This window comes from Cupressus sempervirens, chromosome 1, assembly GCF_028749045.1.
Source record: "Cupressus sempervirens isolate cs-2001-9-10 chromosome 1, ASM2874904v1, whole genome shotgun sequence".
In the NCBI taxonomy this organism is placed as follows: domain Eukaryota; kingdom Viridiplantae; phylum Streptophyta; class Pinopsida; order Cupressales; family Cupressaceae; genus Cupressus; species Cupressus sempervirens.
In genome coordinates this window covers 142,750,530-142,756,656 of record NC_143118.1, presented here as the reverse complement: position 1 = coordinate 142,756,656, position 6,127 = coordinate 142,750,530, and the positions used below count along the sequence as shown (strand labels likewise).

The window sequence follows — 6,127 nt, the reverse complement described above, 5'->3', positions numbered from 1 at the left end:
ACTTAGAGGAAATATCCATCTATTTTAGGTTCAATCTTTTAATATCTTGTAAACCCCATTTAATCAATCTGGAAAATATAGAAAACCATGTTTGGCAATCTAAAAAATAATCTCTTGTTTGGGTTGAAGGTTCCAAATGTTCAAGTCCATAGATGATTATGAGTTGCACTCATTATTACAAGGGAAGAGAGATTCCTCAAAATCAAAGGGAGAAATTGCAACATTATGCACATAGGGCTCAAGGGATTCAAAACCTTTTTCCTTTCCCTTTATCACTCTATAGATTTAGCTTCTCCATCTAAAGCAGATCCCTTTCCCTTCTTGTTCCTTGTAAAATAAAACATCCTTTTAGGTGTTCTGGGAGGTGGAGTAGGCTTCTTTCTCCTCATCCTCAGTGTCCTAATTAATGTAGGAGCATTCTAAGGTAGTCAAAAATCCTATATGCAGGAGCTTTGTGATTAGATTTTTGAAGTTATACTTTGCACAATTAGAGATATCTTCTAAGCACATTGGGGAACCTTGTCCTAATTGCACATAAACATAAAGTTTAGACTGATCATCTTAGAGTTAGAGTCTTTTTGGTGGCTATTAGTAACATGTTCCTATTTTACTAATAAACTTTGGAGATTATTTTTGTGAACTTAAATCAAAGGGAGTTGGTTCATGCACTCTTGGATTTGGATCATTGGATGACACGCAGACCTATGCCTAAGAGAGAATACTTTAATGTTGTCATATGAGTTAGTTAAGCATTGTAAACTTGGGGCTTGTTCTAACTATTTAGTTATTTTATGTATTTAATGTTTGTTTCCAAGTCAACTTGTGGCTTGAGAGTGTAGTATAAGTAGAGGGTCTTGTGGTTTCCTAAGTAATTCAAATTCAACATGAAGGAAGTAAGGAATATCTGAGAGGAGTGAAGCTGGTAGAGGTAGTAGCTAATTGTGGGCTTGAAAAAACAAGAAGGTTGCTTAGTGGCTTGTGAGCACAAGTTTAGGTTCTTCTTGGGGTTTTTTGCCAAATTTTGAATCTTGGATAGGTAAGAGTTTAGATCTTGTGAGGTCTTGCAAAACTATTATAATATTTTCTTTGTATTTGGTCATAACCTAGAAGGCCTTACAAGCTATTAGAGCTAAAGTGTGTGAAAGCCAAGTAGAATGGAGGATTGAAACAAAGATCTATAATTTGCATGTGAGTTATAATTTGTTATTAGATCAAGTCTTACTATTACTTTCTAATCATTGTACTATTCTAGGGTAAATCTTTTAACTGGGTGACATTCCAAGTGAATGATCTAAAGTCCTCTAACATGACTCACTCCTAACAGGGTGATTGAGATCCTCTAACCAGGTCACATTTAACAGTATGTATTGTAACCTTTAACATGATTGGTCTTTCATAGGGCATCACTTCATAAGAGTGAGAATGAGTAGCATGTTATAGGTGGTTTTCCCCAAATTGGTTTCCATGTAAAATCCTTTTGTCAAATATGTTATTGAATCTGTTATGTTTCATGTTTAGATTTTTGCAAAGTTGTTTTGACCTAGGACATAAATCTACAAATTTGAGTGATTGTATGATCTAATGGATGCATGTATGAATAAGTTTTATGGATATGGGTTCACTAAGCTATGAAAATTTTTATTTGTACATCTAGACCTTGGATAACTGATTCACCCCCCTCTCAATTATTCTAAGGAATTCCAATAGCCTCATCAAAACTTGTGGGTATGTTGCAAAATTTACCATGTGTTCAACTATAATAAATAATGACTTTAAAATCTTCTTCTAGGCTATCCTCCACATATCAAGTTCTTATAAAATTGGACTACTAAAGTCAACTGATGGGAGTAGAGGACGACATATATTTCTATATCAAACATAGAGAAAAGGAACATTCAAAAGATCAATGTTCAATTTTTTAGAGAAAATTGGAAAATAATTACTCCCTATCCATTAAAAGGGGTTAAACAAATAGTTTTGATGGATAAATTTTACCACATCAAAGTGAGAGTAGCAATGAGGATATAAGTGGGAGGGAATTTCTATTCTCTCTAGGAGGAATTCCTTCAAAGTCATCTTATTATGACAAAAGGATTAACTTTGACAAAGGAAGGTAGTAGGAGGAAAAAGAGGATGGAAGTTGTGATTATTGAAATGGAGGTTAGAGGCAAGAGAATTGGGAGTTGTAGATTTTAGATGTACATGCCAATTAGTGACCTCTTATTTTCAAAAGAATATGAGGGAAACGAATAACCTAAAATAGAGAGAGTAGGAAGCTTCTCATAAAGGATTTACTAGTCTTAAAAACTTCCTATCAAGATCCAAGGGGGATGGAGTATTCTTTGGACAATGATTAAGATCACTCTTTGGAATGTCAAGGGTGTCTAAAACCCTAACAAATGTACTTAGTGAAGTGTAAATTTGAGATTTTGATGGCTAATTTTACCTTTTTGCGATATAATAAACTACACAAAGAGGCATAAGAAGGTTTTCTCAAATTGATTCTCAAGTGGAAAGGGGAAAGCTCAAGGTATGTTTGGGGATTATTCATCTTAGACAATGGAGTTGTCATGAAAGCATAAATGTGATTCTTTATCTAGCTAGACACTTTGCAAAGTCAAGAGTAAGAAGGAAATTTTGAGATTTTTCTTACTCAATGTTTATGGTCCTATCAAGAATGAAGATAAAAAATCAACATGGAGAGAGATCAATGATATGATTTTTTTTGGCAAGAACATTACTTTGGGGGATGATTCTACTACCTTAATAGACTGTTTGGAGAAGAAAGGAGGGAGGATAGGGGAAATTTTAGAGCTATGTTTAATTTTTGAGATTGGTGGTAGATTTGTAGGGTAATGATGTGTACCTTAGAATGGACTATTTACATGAACCAATAGAAGGGATGGTTTTTCCAATAATGGAGAAAGACTAAATTAATTTAAGGTGGGATCTGATTGGATCAAAGAATCAATTTTATGTGAATTAGACATTTTTTTTGGTATTCCAAGATTATACCACTTTTCAATTACTATTGACATAAATAGAATGAACAAGCCATCCATTGATTTTCTTAAATTTATCCCAAATGTGGTTGAGCGACATTATTTCTTTGACCAAAATAAAAGAGGGGTGAATTGAAAGTGATTTATTCTAAGGCACTCCTTCATTTTTCTTTGTGAGGAGAGTGGGGTTCTTTGTGAAGTGGTAGGGATTAGCTAATCCCAGAGGAAGCTTGACATTAAGTTCATTCATGAAGCATGGTAGACATATTATCACATATTGCATACCACATAGGATCAAAAATGGAAAAAGTTCTATATGTTGGGGTGATTCATGGAATGAAGAGCATTATATTCAAGAATCATTGGGAAAACAAGAGTAGATTTTTGTATTAGTGGAGGAGACCAGTATTGAGGTGGTAGACTATGTCATCTAAAGAAGAGATGATGTGTTTGATGAATAGATCAGAAATATCAAGCTGATTAAAACATAATTATGTTGGTACAAATTTGACATTTCTAAGTTTGCCTTCCTCTAGGTGGTGTTGATTGACATAATTTTAATAGAAGAAAGACTTAAGAAGAGAGGTTTGGCCTTGACAATTTGCTTCTTTATGCCTTTGAATGTTATGATATGAGGCCAACTACCTTGTAGGATTTCTATTTAAGTTGAACATGTAGAGAGGGGAGAGTAGGCGATGTGATATATTGATTTTGGCTCTTTTCATATTAGTATATGACATTTGTGGAAGGAAAGGAATATAACTATTTTCAAAGGTAAGGGATTGAGTAGCTCAAATTTGATCTGGTAGCTTCAACAACTATTTATGAAGTATTCAACACAAATTAACTAGATTAGAAGAACACATTTCTTTCCTCTTGGAATATGCTTATTCAAAATCAATGAAAAGATCTTGGTAAGTTGGTAGACATAGTTTCAAATAAATGAGTGCTAGAAATTAGGCTAAATGCACTCTAGAGGAGGAAGGTATGGTGAAAATCAATTTTAATGGAGTTGTGAAAGAAAATCTACATAGAGATGGGGCATAGATATCCATATTAAGAATCACCATAAATATATTTTAAGATTGTGTATCTTAAACCCATTACAACTCTTTAAAAAAAACATTGTAACATTAATTCTTAAAAAAAAAAGATTTTTCTCATTTTAGCCCACTTACCAAAATTGAGAAAATATTCAATCAAAAAACAAAAAATAGATCTATATATATGTTAACTCTTAAATCCATATATATGTCACCTCTTAAAGTAGAAGGATTCTAGTCACACTCCTTACCAACTTTATGAAAAAACCCAATTCATTTTGGATGTGGCTATCCTCTAAACAAAATGCACTTTTGACATTTTTTTTCAGAATTATGAAAACACAATAAGTTTTTGCTAAAATTTTAGTGCGAATTCATGTTAATTTCAATGATATTTAAAGAGTAAACATCACAAAATTTTCCAAAATATTCGCTTCATTTTCACTAAAGAATTCATTTTTTACTTTTTTGAATTTTTTTACTTTAAAATACATTTTTCCCAAGCCATTCAATTTTAACTATCACCAACCCCCTTCCTTACTTTCCCCACCTCTTCCAAGCTAACCTAAAAGCCTTGCTTAGAACTTTAGTTGGAATGGCTGGATTGGAAGCAAAAGTGACCATTAGAGTAATAGATGCCCTAGGATTTTGATTGCTAAAAAGTAGCTAGCAAAATTATAGGAGTGCCACCCACATTGTGAAGAAAATGAAGCGTCCCCTTGGGAAAAAGAAAAACATCTCCAAGACTGACATTGTGAGAAAATAAATTGTTGGAACTATCAACAAAGCCGGAAAGTAATTTCCCTTGCAATACAAAAGTAATCTTGATGGCTCTAAGATGTGTATGAGGTGGCACCAATCCACCAACATTTGCGTGACCCATTGATATTCCCATCATGTTGATCTCTGACAATATCTATGTTTTTGTGAGTATGACCCAAACTTGTTGCCTGATGTGTTTGATGGAATGCCCTAAGTTGATGTGGTGAAATGCTTTACAAATGTTTTGTTTGGACTCAGACAAGGCGAGCCATTCATGAAAGTTGTGGAGGATTTTGTATATGCCACATAGAAATCTTGCAGTACATCTGGATCTGCAATTGTAATGGCAAGGATTAAGAGGAGGAGAAAGAAGGGAATTTAAGAGAGACATTGTGAAGCCATTGGATGTTGAGAATGAGATTTACAAAAGATTTTTGAGTTGGCTTGTGTGTGGAGTGATTAAATGTTCGAGTTGTTGGTGTCGGATAGTTCAACTTTGTAGTAGGCAGAGAAGATAGAGATTATGCAAGTGAAATGTCACATTATCTCTTTCTCACCAGCTGACACATGACTTCAAAAAAATTTGTGTTGGGAGGTGCAGGTGATGGCATCTAAGCCAGTCGCCATGCTCTAATCACCACTTATTCTTTGTTTACCTAATCTTTTCAATTATTAATTTTGAAAATTTAAGGAATCAAATGGATAACTATTAAAAGTTTATAGAATAGTTTACATTAGCTTAAAGCTCTATTAGTTGGAATTTATACTTTAACTTCTTTTTTTGGCAAAAGTGGATGAGCCACTATATATATATATATAAAAAATCTGGTTTAAGAGCTCAACTGGGAAAGAACCAGAAAGAAAACCCAACATTGTTGCAATATGTACAAGTGAAAATCATTGATATTTACAACACATTATATCGATGAGCAATTCAAAATTGCAAAAAGTAGGAGTATTCCCACTGAAAATCAAAATTCATCAAATTTTTACATTTTTAGAGCCAAGTCAAACAACAAGCATGGAGGACTCAAAGATCAACCAAAAATACCAATTTTTTAAAACATGCCTGATATTGGAAAAGTTAATACAAAAAATAAGGTAGTCTTTATACTAACATTCTTCCATATCCTTGCAAGAAGCACCCTTAGCAGAAGTGGAAGGCATACCAAGTTGAAGAGAATAACCCCAACCAAGATTTGAACATGGTAAATTTTATTGGTACACATAGTGTATTATTAGTAGAACAATTTATTGATAAGTATTGAAACAATTTAGCAATTTACGTGGTTTTATTATATAGTTAGTTAGACATCTTTA

The 6,127-nt window shown here is 33.2% G+C and overlaps 1 pseudogene; it reads right to left on the bottom strand.

The window, feature by feature from the left end:
• Nucleotides 1-4,559: 4,559 nt before the first annotated feature.
• Nucleotides 4,560-5,209, bottom strand: LOC149576589 (germin-like protein 5-1; annotated as a pseudogene).
• Nucleotides 5,210-6,127: the final 918 nt, after the last annotated feature.